We start from the raw sequence: 15,884 nt of genomic DNA on the forward strand, positions 1-15,884 counted from the left end.
AGCCCGTTTGGCACAGCCTGCAGGAGGGACTTTGCAAAGCCGCGTCCAGGTAGTATACGAAAGGTGTGTTGAGCTCAAATGGTCAGCCCGGGGTCATGGGGTCCTGGGGTGGCGGGGAGCCGAGAAGAGGGAGATCCACGAAGGAGGCTCTCACCCCTTGGCAGCGGGCGGCTGCCTTGAGGGGCGGGCTGTGCCTGGCGCGACTCTGGCGCCGCCGCCTGGGGGCATCCGGCTGTGAGCCCCGTGAATAGGGGCGCCTGGAGACCGCGTCTCTCGAGGCACTAGGTCCTGGTACTTGCTGGGGGTGGGGAGGGAGAGGGGCGCACAGCGCCGAGAGGCGGACGCCAAGCGCGTGAGTCACTCTGCTCCCCTGGGTTAGGAGCGGGACTTTGCCTCCCGCCTGGGGTCTGCATTTCAGCTCCAGCTTCAGCGACTCATCCCAGCAGGCTGACCCCCTCCTGAGGCTGGACCAGCTGCCTCTCCGTCTAGGTGAGGGCCAGGCAAGTTTCTCGTCTTCTGATGCTTACTGTTTGGGGGACTTGCGGGGAGGGGGGTCTTCCAGCCTGTGTCTGTCTGCCTTTGCTTCCTCCCTCTGGCTCTCTCCATTGGAGACAGAAAGTTAGATTTAAAAAACGCAACAGAGAATATAAAATCTATGCTCAGACCCCAGATAAACAAAACTCTGGGGCCATATTCTTAATTTACCGGGTACCTTCACATGTCCGAATGCGGCGTTTATGGAGCTAGGAATGTTTTATTTGTTTCGTGTATTTCCCTCCTCCCCCCCATTTTCCTCCGGTGTAATTCTTAGAGGTGGGGACAGGAGAGCCAGAGGGCTTAGCTGGGATCCTTTGCCAGAGTGGCTTCTTCATTCTTTGCGAGGTAGCAGATGTTTTACTGTAGCCTGAGTTGGGATCTTGGAACAACCCTCTCCAGCCCAGGACATGCCAGCGCTTAAGGTAACTGCAGTTGTTGCATATCTATCTCGTTATCATTGACTGAATCAAAATGTTCCGGAGGCACAATTAATGTGAATGCCACAATGCTGAAACAATTCATTGAAGGACACTATTGAATGTTTTATTTTCAAAGTATCGTATTCCAGGAAAATTTTAGAAGACTATTGCTGGTTTTATTTTCTCTATTTTCAGATATGCTCCAAAGCCTATTATTCCCTTGCAAGACAACCAGTGAGGACCTATTCTGTTTCTTATAAGGATTTAACAGTGCAAAACTACGTGTTAGTTTCTCCTCTAAGGTTAGGGAGCTCCTTCTGTTAACCTCTTTTAGAAAAATCATTTTGGTGGTGGTGGCTGGGAGATGTTTCCCCTTTCTCTATCATTAAATGCAAAATGTTTCTGTGACTATTAAGTAAATACTAATTATTGTCATTTTTGCTTAAAAGGAGCAGAGGAGAGCATCTCCCAGAGTGCATGAATTTGTGGTTCATATTGATAACTGATTGCTTTACCATCAAATTGTTTGGTTTGATGCAATGTTAACAAGTGGTCTTAATTCACAACACAGAAGTATTCTATTCCAGAAAACAACCCTGCTGATATGCATGCCACCCCCACCCCAAAATGCACACACAAAACCATGTTTTTGTCTTGCTTTGTGGGAGAGAAAAATGGATGGGGTATCTTTTCTGGCAGTTGATTAGTCCCCGATCTTTCTTGAATTGTCATTTGTTTTATAACCTATAATTATAGAAAAGACCCCTCCTTGAAATAAAATTAATAAAACCTCACATGTTTAGTCAGATCACAGGAATAATTTTTTAGAGTTGAGTGGAAGATTCCATGATCCTCTTCCAATGTCGTCCCCGGGGAGCCGTTAAGCTTCCCACTTCTCTGATAATGTAACTCCTCTCCTCTACATACCTCTATCTTAGCTCTTACCACCTTATGATTCTTGGTTTACACATCCATCTTGCTTAGAGTAATAAAATTTATTTGGAAGCAAGGGTAATGCCTTATTAATCTTTGTATCCCTGGAGCCTAGTAAAGTAAGGTCTGTTGAAAAAAAATGAATGAATAAAATAATTTGGCAGTCCAGATTAGGTTTACCATTCCTTGAAATCCACCTGTGCATTCTTTCTCTTCACTCCTAAAAGATAAGTCATTTAATTCAATGGTACTCAAAGTGTGGATCCTCAGAATACACTGTGTTCTAAATAAATGAGAGTTTTCTATATTTGAAAAAATCTATATATTGTTGTGAACTTTAATATTTAATTTTTTATTTTTTATTTTTATTTTTTTGCTGAAAGTAACAGAAAAGCCAACTAAACGTGGCTTGTAATACTACAGAAGTTTAGCTGCACATAGTAGCATGTGCCTGTGGTCCCAGCTACACAGGAGGCTGAGGTGGGAGGATCCCTTGAGCCCAGGATTTTAAAGCTGCAATGAGCTATGATTGCACCACTACATTCTAGTTTGGGTGACAGAGTAAGACCCTGTCTCTAAAGAAAAAAAAAAAGAAAGAAAATAGAGAAGGCTGACGGTAGGTGATAACTGGAGTTGATACAGTGACCCAACAATATCAGGGTTCTGAGTCAGTGTCTTACCCTCATGGCTTCAAGATGGCTCTAACAGCTCAAGATACTAGGTCCTAATCCCATGTTCAATGACAGGAAACAGGGTGGAAAAGGTCAGAGTATTTTTCCTCATGCAACTTTCTCATCAGAGAAAAAATATCCTTCCCCAAATTTATCTAACAGAATCCTACTTTTATCTCATTGGCAATATCTGGGGCACATAGCTGCCCTTAGTGGCAAAGGAGACTGGGAAAGTATCAGTTTTTTCAGCTTCTATAGTGGAAAGGCAGCCAGGGAGAGGCTGGTAGGTGATGTATTTGGGGAACTGACCAGAAAGTCTTCTAGACTGTCAAGAAAATAAGTCTTTTTGAACCTGTGATCGTATCAATGTTCAGGCCAAGTAAAATACTAAATATTAATCAATGTAGCAACAGCACACATTTAGAGCAGATTTCCCCTCTCCACATGGGTATATGGTATTTTAAGGGTGCCAAATCACTTTTATGGAGTGTGTTAACTTTTAGAGACTGCACCTTGCCTGTGTGTGTGTGTGTGTGTGTGTGTGTGTGTGTAATCTCATAGGGTTTCTATTAAGTATGAATCAAACCCTCGAGTTCCTGGAAAAGAGTAAATATTCAGTAAATAGTTTTCCTTTGAGTGGAGTGTTGAGTTTGGGAGCTTCAAAACTTCACAGGGACATGGGAAAGGATTTAGTGAGGAAAAAAAAACTGATGAGTGGTTTGCTGCCAATGCCTTGGAAGGCTGGTTTACAGCATCTGAATGTCTTTAATTTGGATCCTAGGAGCCTGGAGGGAAACTTAACAAGAGGGAAAAGAAGAACCTAGGGAGAGGTAGTAGCACTGACAACTTGGTTCAACAGATTATCTTTGGGGACCTTCTCTATACCTGTACTGGGGAAGATGTACTACCACCCCCACCCCCCCACACACACAGTTCAAAATGGTCCCTAGCACACACACACACTAAAACTTAAAAAGTTGAAGCACGAAAAGAGTGTATATTATTGCCAGCTTTCATTTAACTTTCTCTTTTCCAGTAGAATATTCTCTCAAATACTTACAGAAGGTAGTTTTTGGACATCATGGTGGGAGATCAGATAAGCAAGTATCAAGAGATTGAAATTTAACGATTACAATTGTCTTAGATTTCTCATCAATGAAAAGAATGGAGTAGATCAAGCTTGTCCAACCTGTGGCTTGCAGGCCACATGCATTCCATGATGGCTTTGAATGTGGCTCAACACAAATTTGTAAACTTTCTTAAAACATTATGAGATTTTTTTTCGATTTTTTTTTTTAGCTCATCAGCTATCATTAGTGTTAGTGTATTTTATGTGTGGCCCAAGACAATTCTTCTTCCAGTGTGGCCCAGGTAATCCAAAAGACTGGACACCCCTGGAGTAGATTAGCAGTGGTATTCAAACTTTGTTGCACATTAAAAATTACCTGGGGAGTTTTTTTTGTTTGTTTGTTTTCTGTTTTTATTTTTTTTTGAGATGGAGTCTCACTGTTGTTGCCCAGGCTGGAGTGCAATGGCGTGATCTCAGCTCACTGCAACCTCTGCCTCCCGGGTTCAAGTGATTCTCCTGCCCCAGCCTCCCGAGTAGCTGGGATTACAGGCACCTGCCACCACACGCGGCTGATTTTTGTATTTTTAGTAGAGACGGGGTTTCACCATGTTAGCCAGGCTGGTCTCCAATTCCTGACCTCAGGTGATCCACCCGCCTCAGCCTCCCAAAGTGCTGGGATTACAAGCCTGAATCACCATGCCTGGCTGGAGAGGTTTTTAAAATCAAGATTTATGAGCTGATCCTCAGACCACTTAAATTGGAACCTCTGGGAATGGAACCCAGGTATCAATATTTTAAAAACTCCCTAGATGACTCCAACATGTGCCTGAGTTTGGAAACCATATTAGTTTGCTAGGGCTGCCATTCAAAGGACCACAGACTGGGTGATTTAAGCAACAGAAATGTTTCTTCTCACAGTTCTGGAGGCAGGAAGTCCAAGATCAAGGGTTGGTTGATCCTGAGGCCTCTCTCCTTCACTTGCACCTGACCATCTTCCCCCTGTATCTTTACTACGGTCTTTTCTCTGTGCATGTCTGTGTCCTAATCTCTTCTTATAAGGATGCTGGTCATATATTGTGTCAGGGCCTAGTCTAAAGACCTAATTTTAACTTGATTACCTCGTCAAAGACCTTATCTCCAAATAGTTATATTTAGAGCCCCTGAAGGCTGGGACTTCAACATGTGAATTTGGGGGAGACACAATTCAGCCCATGAAAGAAACCATTGGACAAGTACGACATTTCTCAAACTTTAATGTGCGCACCAGTCACCTGGAGGCCTTATTAAAATTTAGATTCTAATCCAATAAGTCTAGGTGGGGTCTGAGATTCTGCAGTTCTAACAAGCCCCTAGTGATTTCAATGTTACCAGTTTACAGATCATACTTAAAGTAGCATGGTTCTGTCTAGATGAGTGGTTCTCAAACTTTAATGGACATCAGAATCACCTGGAGAAATTGTTAAAAGCAGATTGTTATGATCCAGACCCAGAATTTCTGATTCCATATGTGTCAGGGTAGAGCCCAAGAATTTGCCTTTCTAACAAGTTCCTGGATGATGTTGATGCTGCTGGTGTAGGGATGATACATTGCAAACCATGTATCTCTGACATTTTGAGACTTTATGGTATTGGATGAGTCAGGGTCATTACATACATCATTGTATGTGAAGTTTGTAATTCTAATTGCTGATAGCATTACTTTTTTTTTTTTTTTTTTTTGGACAGAGTCTCACTCTGTTGCCCAGGATGGAGTGCAGTGGCGCCATCTCAGCTCACTGCAACCTCTGCCTCCCAGGTTCAAGTGATTCTCCTGCCTCAGCCTTCCGAGTAGCTGGGATTACAGGTGTCTGCCACCACACCCAGCTAATTTTTTAAAAAATATTTTTAGGAGAGACGAGGTTTCAGTATGTTGGCCAGGCTGGTCTTGAACTCCTGACCTCAAGTGATCTGCCTGCCTCGGCCTCCCAAAGTGCTGGGATTACAGGTGTGAGCTACTGTGCCCGGCCAGCATTACATTTTTCTTTTTGCCAAGCATAATTACTTTTTCTGTTAATAGGACGAAGGATGAGAAAGTGGGAGAAAATGCTGTATTGGGATTTCTTTTAATCTCATACAAATAGAAGTGAATAAATACAGAGGCTACACATCAGCCCATTAGTCTCTATTCATGTTTGTTCTCCAATCATAGAGCTATTTTGCAGCTTGCTCTTCTAGAAGCTCAAAGTTGATTTTATGAGATTGGTTGCACACTTCTCATATGCGATTTTTAAAGGATTAACCATTCTAGAGATTTCACGGGGCATTGCAAATTTCCCCCCTAAAACATTAATTCTAGATTATTTCTAATTTAATCACACAATTGTTTCTACACGAGACCAACAGTGAGCTACATCAGAGTATCCCCTCCCCAAAATTATTGGATATGAAGAAAATATTTTACCTGATTTCATAGAATTAAATCAGTAAAATTCACATTTTGTTACTGTTATTAGAAAATTTGATATATATACATATATGTGCTATATATAGGTGCTATATATACACACACATACATATATGTACATGTATATTGTATACACATAGGTTATGATTTTCTATTTGCTTAATTTAAAGCATTTTATGTTATTTTAAATTGTTCTTAAAGCTCTATTTATATCTCCATATGAAACAGTGAAAATATTTCTATTTTAAACTTAAAAAGGTATTCAACTTGTAATCCAATAAGTATTTTAAACAAAGATGTAATCAGGTTTCTAGCTGCCCCATTTACTCTGGGCCTATTATCTAAAGAATGGGTCTTGCTAAAGTATTTCCCTTACTTACAACTTTTCCAAAGTTATGCCAGATGTATAGGGCTTCTATTAAGAATAGATTTACTATGCCATAACAGTTTTGAGTTTACCCTCATAGCTTTCCCACATGTTCCACATTCTTGGTGAATTTTTCCAGTAATGCACCTCCCAGCCCTGTCAATGGGAAGAGGTTACCTGTCATGTTTCTAGCCTGAGCTTCTGACCACCAGATAACAGAAGCCCAATTGTGGAGATGGATACAACAAGCCCAATGCCATTAAAGATCTGAACTGTATAATTAATTCTGTTTCTCCTGACTTCATGCTCAGCAGTCAGCCTTAGGATGCCACATGTTCATTGCCTTCAGGGTGAGAATAACCTGGTCAGAGTGTCTGGTCTCCCTGACAGTTATATCTCCCATTGTAAATTACTAAGCCGCCATTCTAGCTTTAAACACTTATGAGTGTTGTGGGTGTGAGTCAGCACCCAACACCCTCAAACCTAATAAATGCAGGGACACTGATAAAGATCAGTTATCTGGGGGTTGGCTCAAAGCTAGGCCCTGATGCTGATGACTCGTCGAAGTGAATTAATACCAGCTAGCATTTAGTAAGTATTTTCTGCATACCAGGCACTGTGCAATTTTATTTATATTATCTTATTTTTCCTCATAACAACTTTGTGAGGTAGTCATGTTAATTTCCATTTTACAAATAAGAACACTGATATATGTATATTAAAAACCTGCTCTAAATCAAATGACTATTGTGGCAGGGACTTTGAGTTGCCATGCAATATCTATTCCCACCTTCTCCCTTAGTGGCAGAATAACAGTTTTATTACTGGTAATGATGTATCTAGCAAATAGTTTCTATTTCCTGGCATCCCTTGTATCAAGGTGTGAACCTATGACTGAGTTCCACCAGTGAGAGGTAATTGTGTTGTGTGGTACTTCTAGGAAGCCTGCTTAAAGGGATTTGACTTGGCTGGGAGGAGGGCCCTTTTGTACCTCCCCCTTCTTCCTCCTGCTGTTAGTCTTGAATGCAGGCATGATGCCTGGAGCCATCTTGGACCATGGAGTGACTGACTGGATGTAAGCTAGCATTAAAGATGCTGGAACAGAAAGGTAGAAGAAATCTGGGCCTGTGGTGGCACCATGGAGCTACTGTGCCAGCTCTACCACAGAGATCTTTGTCTGCTATTGAAACCAATTGGCATTCTGTCAGCAGAGATGAAAGGTAGAGTTGGCTATTGGTAGGCAGTGGACAGTGTTTTCATGCTATGTACCAAGTACCTAATATTTGATCTGTGATAGATACATGTGTTTGAGTTTCATCTCTGCCACTTACTAGCTATGTCTATTGGACATCTTTTGTGCCTCACTGCACAGCCTTATAGCCTACCATTTAATTAAGCCGTTAGTCCATTAACCAGCTTTATGTGGGTAAAACCAGAGAGTGCCTTGCCTTAGCCTCACAGCGAATATCTCACTTCTCACTCCAGGACTTCTTTGATGTTTCAACAGGAAGGCCTGTTGGAACACTCTTGTACCCACACATGTGTGTTATGGAATGTGAGGGAGTTAAAGGCCCAAGAGCCAACCCTTGACTAATGTGAGATGGGAACCTAAGATAAATAGTCCCTCCTCCATCCTTGGCCTGATAATTCTCAATTGCATTTTAATAGTGTTTGTTTCCAAGAGATTCTCAGAGGGTCTAACTAAGCAGGATTACGCCCTAGTTGTTTACAGTTGTGACCAACTCAAAAATACACTCCCGTATTGGTTTTCTCTCTTCTTTTCCTTTCCTGAATTTCCTACTTCTATTCCCTAGTATCACTTCCCCAAACAAACTACCTACATTGAAACCCTTGTTTCAGCCTCTGTATAACCTTCTGTGTAACCTTGAAGTAAGCTATGCTGACAAAACTTTTTAGCACTTGCTGACATTTTTATGTCCCTTCTATGATGAGGCAAAATACTATCTTTGGTGTACAAAGATGAAAATACATCATGAGATCTGATAATTCCAACTATTGTATGAATGTGGATCAATAGGAACTCATACTTTATTGATAGGAGTACAAATTGGTACCATTCTGGAAAAGAAAATTTAGTACTGTCTTGTGAAGTTGAACATTTTGCATACCCTATGACCTAGCAACTTTATTTCTAGGTATATCACCTAGACAAATTCTCCTACATGTGAAGCAGGAACTCTCCTTAGGAATGGCCATAGCAACATGGTTCATAATACAAAAATTCTGAAATAATCTAATTGTCCATTGATGGAAAAATGATAAATAAATTTGGTATTAATTATTATTTCAACAGAGTAAAAATGAATTAACCATTTCTCTATGCAAGAACAAAGATGCATATTATTAACAAAATCACCAAAAACTTCATGCAGTTGGGTATCGTTTTTATAAAGCCCAAAAAAAAGCAATACTACACAACACATTCTTAGGAATCATACACACATGATAGATCCTAAAGCAAGGTGAACCCAAAATTCAGAATAATACTGGAGAGACAGAGATGGGATAAGGTAGGAGCAGATAGTAGAGGTACTAACATTGATGATGTTCTGGGTCTTGAATGCGGTGATGGGTTCATAAAGGCTCATTTAGTATTACTCTTTATAACTTACTTAAATTGATACAGATTCTTTTATATACATCAGATTTTATGTAATAATTTAAAGAAATGAAACCATCACCAACAAAGATGCTGTACTAACAAAGGACAGCCTCAGTGAAAAGCCTCCTCTAGCCCTCACTCTAAACTAATGGCTCTGAGAGTCAATGTTTCTCATCATGTAATGTATTTTTTTCTTTTGTGTTGTTAAGTATATTGTAATCAACTAGAATGGCAGGGTACAAGATTCCGTTTTTCTTACGGCCCTTCAGGGTCACATCCTCTAGTATATTTAGAAAAACACAGTTTGTTGTGTTCTCTCTGCGCCTGTGTCCATTTGCCTGTGATTCTTCTATATGTCCTGAAGCTGCCCATTGCTCTTTGCTGTGCACAATCCACCTCTTATTTTACTGCTGTCTCAGCACAGCACACAGGGGCTACGTTCCTCCTTGTTTCGTGTGTGTGTGTGCGTGCGTGCACGTGCACACGCGTGTGTTGGGTAAAATGGTAGTGAGTAGGGAGGCAGTTGACATGACCTTTTTCTTTATACTTCCAAACCTACTCCTTGCTTTCCTTAACAATGCCACCAAACAAAGCAGTAAAACTGTACCAGATTTTTGAATTTTGGGCCAGGATTTGTAATCTTTAAATCATTTGTGCCCTGGAACCTTTGATGAAGTCGGTGACCTCCTTATCAGAATGGTGGCTTAAATACATAAACTCAAACTCACTGGATTACAAAGGAAGCAAATTGTATTGAAATACGGTTATCAGAAATTAAAAGCAATTGTGTGGTATAGTAATCTATGTACTTTTTAATTAAGTTATTAAGCAACAAGATCTAACGGTGGATCTAATGACCTAAATTTTAAAGTAGTAATGATTATGAAACATATTACATGATATCCACAATAACTGTAATATGATATGAAAAATATCTGTTTCTTTGGTGACAGTCACGGGTACTGCTAATACTACTGTGGTTTGTTGCTTACATTCATACTTGCAGGAAATATTAAATGTCAGATAAAGATTAGTGAACATAAGGATGTCATTTTTTTCCCATCCAAGTTCATGGACTCTTTAAATTCTACTGATATATTCTTGGGGGTTCGTGGACCCCAGATTGAGAAACTTGCTCTAAGCAAAGCAAAGGAAACTACAACAGATGTGGGAAATAATTTTAAACTGAATACCAAATATTACCTAACCCACAGCCTACAGAGAAAGCAGTTACCTCTAACCTTTCATGGAGGGTAGGAGAGCCATCTCAGTTTCCATTCTTACCTCACAGATCTTTTTTTTTAATAATAATAATAGCTACCATTTATTGAGCACCTACTCTACTGTGTGCCATAAGAGGACTTTACTTTTCAATTTTCTGCAGACTAGTCTCCATACTTCCGTTAGGAACTCCTGCCTCCTTCTCAAAGGATCTGATCTTGCTCTTGGATTCATCAGTCTTCCTTCTCCACTAAGAGTTGCCCACTTTAGAATAACTCCCTAATGGCTCCCACACAACAGCATAAGGTGGGCTTTGGCAAGCTGAGTCTTGTTTCATTTAAGACCTTTACACTGCGGTGAGCTGTAATGAGCGGAGCCCACGCACCCCTCCTAACCTTCCACTAAAAACACTTACTTTCAGGGATAGCACAATCTTAATACATAAGGAAAAAGAAGCATTTTCCTGACTTCTCCATAAATTAAAAGACTGCTCAAGCATACAGGAAAGCTAGTACTGTACACTTATTATGCAGATCAGGTATAGTTATTTATTCATACCATAGCTGCTTTCAAATGGGCTCACTACTGAGCTATATAGATCTTGTGATGGCTGTTTTCTGAGCTACACAAACACCTGGCTCCAAGTTTGAAGTTTCTGTTTGTATGAGTCTGATTAGGTGTTTAGATAGTGCTACTTGTATCTTCTACAATACCTACTGGTTGAATGACTGATTGATCGACTTTAATTATTTTTTCAGAATTAGTAATGGATTTTTAATAAACTTTATTTTTAGAACAGTTTTGGTTTGCAGAAAAATTTTGAAGATAGTAGAGAGTTACATATACCTATATCCAGTTTACCCTATTAAAATCTTACATCAGTATGGCACATTTGCTACAGCTGATGAAGCAATATTGATACATCATCATTAACTAAGGCTCATGTTTTATTCAGATTTTTGGAATTTTTACCTAATGTCCTTATTCTGTTCCAGGATCCCATGCAGTCTTCATGTCTCCTTAGGCTCCTTTTGGCTGTAACATTTTTTCAGATTTTCTTTTTTTATGATGATCTTGACAGTTTTAAAGAGTACTGGTCGGACATTTCGTAGAAAGTCCATAACTGGGATTTGTCTGATATTTTTTACTGATTAGACTGGGGTTCTGTATTTTTGGGAGGAGTGCCATTCTCATAACATCATATAAAGGGTATATACCATCAACATAACTTATCATTGTTGATGTTGACCTTGATCACCTGGCTGAAGTAGTGACTGTCAGATTTCTCCACCATAAAGTCACATTTTTTTCTCCCTTTCCATACTGCATGCCCATATTTAAGGAATCAGGAATTATGTTCCACCTCCTTGAAGGTATTTACAAAAATTATTTGGAATTTTTCTGCCCTTAAGATTTGTCTCTTCCTTCCTTCATTTATGTGTTTATTCAATAATTTATTTGTATTTGTATGGATTCATGGTAATGAATTTTTAACTAAACAACTCCAATCTTATTTTTGGCCAGTGGCATGAATTTATGTCACAAACTATGGCTAGCCCTATAGTTCCTAAGCACAGAAAAGAGTAAAACCAATAGCTACATACAGAATTTGTTTCACTATTGGTCTATTCATCTATCTCTTTCCATTTCCTTATCTAATTTTTTGTCTAATTTTTCACCAAAAGAATAATTCAGTAGCATTAAAAAATTCAAACATAAAAGAGCACACAGTGAAAATTACTGTCCACCTTTTCATGTTTTTATATCCCTCTTCAGCGGCAACTCCTGTTAACTGTTACTGATGTTTTTTTCAGACGTTTTCAATGCATTTATTAGCAAATAGCTATCATTCTGCTTCTTTATACTCTAAGGAAAAAGGCCAGGAAAGGGACAGCAGGGCAACAAAAGGAAATAAGAAAGGGGAGGGCAGGAGCAAACCAAAGATTATGAGGTCAATCATAGAATTCTTAATTCAGTTACTACATTTGCTTGGCAAACAATTCACTTTTCCAAGATTTTTTTTCTAGTGTAGTTTTCCCATGATTGTGAGTTTCAATCCCTGATGATCAAGCAGTGTGGGTATATTACTTAAGTTTTTTAGTTGAAAACAACTAAATCCCCTCTGCCCAGTTTAAGCAGAAGAGTTTATTTGAAGGTATTAGGTGGTATGATTTTTATGGCCCCAATTGTCTCCATCCCTAATCTTGTCTTTTGGACATCTGACTTTGTAGTTTCTCTCACTAAGGATAATATCTATATGTCCCTTGATTCTGAGGTTGACTATGTGACTTGCTTTGGTTAAGGAGATGTTAGTGGATATGAAGCACATAGAGGCTTGAAAGCATGTGCACACTTCTACTTCTGTTTTTGTTCCTCTGTCATCTTCAGGAAGATGACAAGAGCCAAAGCTAGCCTGCTGGAGGATGAGAGACATGTGGTACAGAGCCAAGTCATGAAAGTTACCCAAGCTGAAGCTATCTTGGATTGTCTAACAGCCACTTGATCTCCAGGTATTTAGGCAAGCTGAATTGCAGCTGACTATAGATATATTAGCAAACCCAGCCAAAATCAGCCAAGGCCAGGCCATCTGAACTCTGTAGATTTATGGGATAACTAAATGCTTATTTTTGTATGTCACTGAAATTATAGGGTTGTTGTGCATCATTTTATGGCAACAAATAACTGAGGATGGTACTTCAAGGAATTTCTGGGAGAGGCAGAGAACGTGGTTTGGATGCTACATGGCCAGAAGTACCAGTAATCACACTGCAGGATGTTTCTAGTGAACACTTTGCCCCCACTGCCTCATGGTGCTCAGCATCTGTCATTCTGGAGAATAGCTATTAGAACCATCACCAGTGCTCTCCAAATGAACTGAATGCCTTGAACTCACTGCTTGAAAGAATCACTGACATCCAGCACAAAGTTCACATTCTCATTCCAGTCATCCTGTGGATGCATCTGACTACTAGATTATAAACCACAATTAGAACTCTAGCTGCAAGGGAGTCTGGAAAGTGTGAGTGAGTGTGTGTGTGTGTGTGTGTGTGTGTGTTTAGCTTTCTAGCATCTGCAGTACAAGAAGGCCTGCTAGAAGGGGTTTGGAGAAAGTGTGAGTCATTCTCCAGTATCAGCCATGGAGGCATAGACAAAAGAACTCAACTTCCCGATCCCCTGAGTTTCTTCTATCTCTGCCTAGAGATAGTCAAGGTGTTGACAGGACTTAGAATCCCGAGGGGAGGACCCCTGGACCCTTTGACTACTCTACACCGAACTTGACATGGCAGTTTTAGCTCTAGAAAAGCAGTTTCATTCTGTTATTAATGACTAGGGGTACTCCTTGTTTTTCCTCCCTTGGCATTTGGCAAAGTGAGTAGCCAGGTGAAACAACACTTTATTTTAATTACGCTGGACACTATAAACAAGGAGTTTGACCTCATTTCACTTTCTCTGAAGCTGAGTAAAAGGTTATAGTAAAAACACTTAGAGAAGTATATTGTATATTCTTATATAAGGAGAATATAAAGGAAGAAATAAATCTCTGTCTGCCCCATATTCATATGCCAATTCCCTTTGATCTAAGTATCCTAAATACCTAAAAGGTGATCATATTAGGCTGATGCATTGTAAACCCACCCTTGCTCTTTAACCCTACTCCCACCACAAGCTAGAATGGTTGTCTGCAGTGTCTGGTCTGGGACACATGTCATTAACTGATTGACAGAAGACATTTCCACAAAACGAAAAGGCTTTGGATATAGATGTATTTATTTGTAAAGTGCCGCTTGTAATATTGGCCACGTGAAACCTTTATTTGTTCTCCTCTATTTTTCTTCTGAAGACCTTGTTCTAGCTAAATATTTGCTGAAACATTTTTGTAACCTTTTTGTGTTTTAACTTAATAGGCAAAGCCATGCTGTTGTTGACACTAAAAGCACGGAAAAGAATTACATTTGGGCAGCATTTTATGGGGTGCTTTTAAATTAATCTGGGTGAGAAATTAAGTATACCTCGTATCTGTATAGATAATATCTGAATCCTTGACTGGTTACCAGTAAAAGTAGGAGAAAATCCACTGGAATACATATATGCTTCTGAAGAGCATATGGTCTGTGAACATTCCCAACAGTGGAACATGACCAGAGCATTTACTGGGAGGATCAAAAGATATTCTGATGTTGCCAGGATGCTATTTGGCCCATGTGGATTTGCGCTTTCAATCAGTAGATTTAATATCCTTTGTAATCAATGAAAAAATCTGAATAAGAAATAATAGTCCATTCAGCTCACTGGGAATTTGTGATAACCACTCATTATTATTGTTATTTCCTGAAGTAGTTTACCTTGTATTTTACCAAAAATATTTGGGACGAGGTTTGAAACTTCTGCTCACCAAGGTGCCAAACTGGCATCAAGACTTCAGGCCATGGAAAATCTACCTCCACAGATGGAGTCAAATCTGTGGAGGTAGTTTTTCCTCCTACACCTCTCACTGCAGCTCCCACTACTCCTCTCCCTGTAGAATCGTCTCCTCCAGCCAATTGGTAGAACTATTGGACTCTAGTGATATCATATACATTTCTATATTTTTTCTGTACCCTTTGCCATGCCTAGAGGACCTCCCTGGCTCTCTCTTGGCATCTATGATCTGCCTGGATGAGATCAAGATAAAACTTAGCCATAAATCCAGAATTCTCGTGGTTTGCTCAGCCTTTGCCCACCATTCTCTTCTCTGAACTTCTACCATGTTTATATCTAGCATCTAGGCTAGCCCTTCTGTGCCCCCAATATGTCTACTCATAGCTAAAATGTTAGTTTCTGGAGGATAGACCGATTTGCAATTCTGTGTATCCCCATTCCCTACATCAGTGCCATATGGATACAATAAATCCTCAGTTGATGGAATATGATGCCTAGAACATCTAGCACAAAACCCACAATGTTTAAGGAGCAAAATTCCTTGCATTTACCTGGAGCTTCCTTCACTGGCCCACCTGACTACTGACTTCATTCTTATTCTTAAAAGGGTCACATGATCCCTTCCTTACAAAGGTCACATGATTATTTTACTGCTTCTCTCCAGTAATAGAGAGGAAAGGGCTCTGTATTGGTCTTTCATCTCAATTTTCTCCTTGTGCTTTCTGTGCATGAGGTGCCAAAGCAGTGTGGCTCTTGACCTATGCGCTTGACTGATTCTATTGTTTAATCGCCACAACAACCCTAAGAGTAAGTGCCATTATTATTCCAATTTGGAGATATGGAAACTGTCATGGAGAAGTTAAGTAACGTATTATCTCAAGCTATTAAGTGGAGGAGCCAAGATTCAAACCAAGACATTACGGCTCCCAGGTCTGTGCTGTTAACTCCTACATGAAACTGTCTTTCCTGATGCCCAGGTATTCCATTAGATGATCCTTGAAACCTCAGAGTTTCTTGGGTCAGAAAGTTTAAGTAAACGGAAGAAATTACAGATCCGGGAACCTCTTCTGTTATTCTCATTGTGCTACCAAGAATCCCACAACATCCTCTTGGTGGAAGAAACAAATGATTAGGAATTTAGTATATGATATTCCCTCAAGGCTGCAAAATACAGTACTTCAG

The 15,884-nt window shown here is 39.9% G+C and overlaps 1 protein-coding gene across 2 annotated transcripts in view; it reads left to right on the forward strand.

The window, feature by feature from the left end:
- The first annotated feature begins 265 nt into the window (after positions 1-265).
- The window catches only part of SYTL5 (synaptotagmin like 5), a 227,986-nt gene continuing 212,367 nt past the window's right edge, over positions 266-15,884 (forward strand). For both annotated transcript variants that reach the window (XM_019018837.4, XM_055375955.2), the window contains exon 1: positions 266-489. The gene's annotated coding sequence lies outside the window, so the exon portion shown is untranslated. The remainder of the gene's footprint in view (positions 490-15,884) is intronic.

Source organism: Gorilla gorilla, chromosome X (assembly GCF_029281585.2).
Source record: "Gorilla gorilla gorilla isolate KB3781 chromosome X, NHGRI_mGorGor1-v2.1_pri, whole genome shotgun sequence".
Lineage (NCBI taxonomy): Eukaryota > Metazoa > Chordata > Mammalia > Primates > Hominidae > Gorilla > Gorilla gorilla.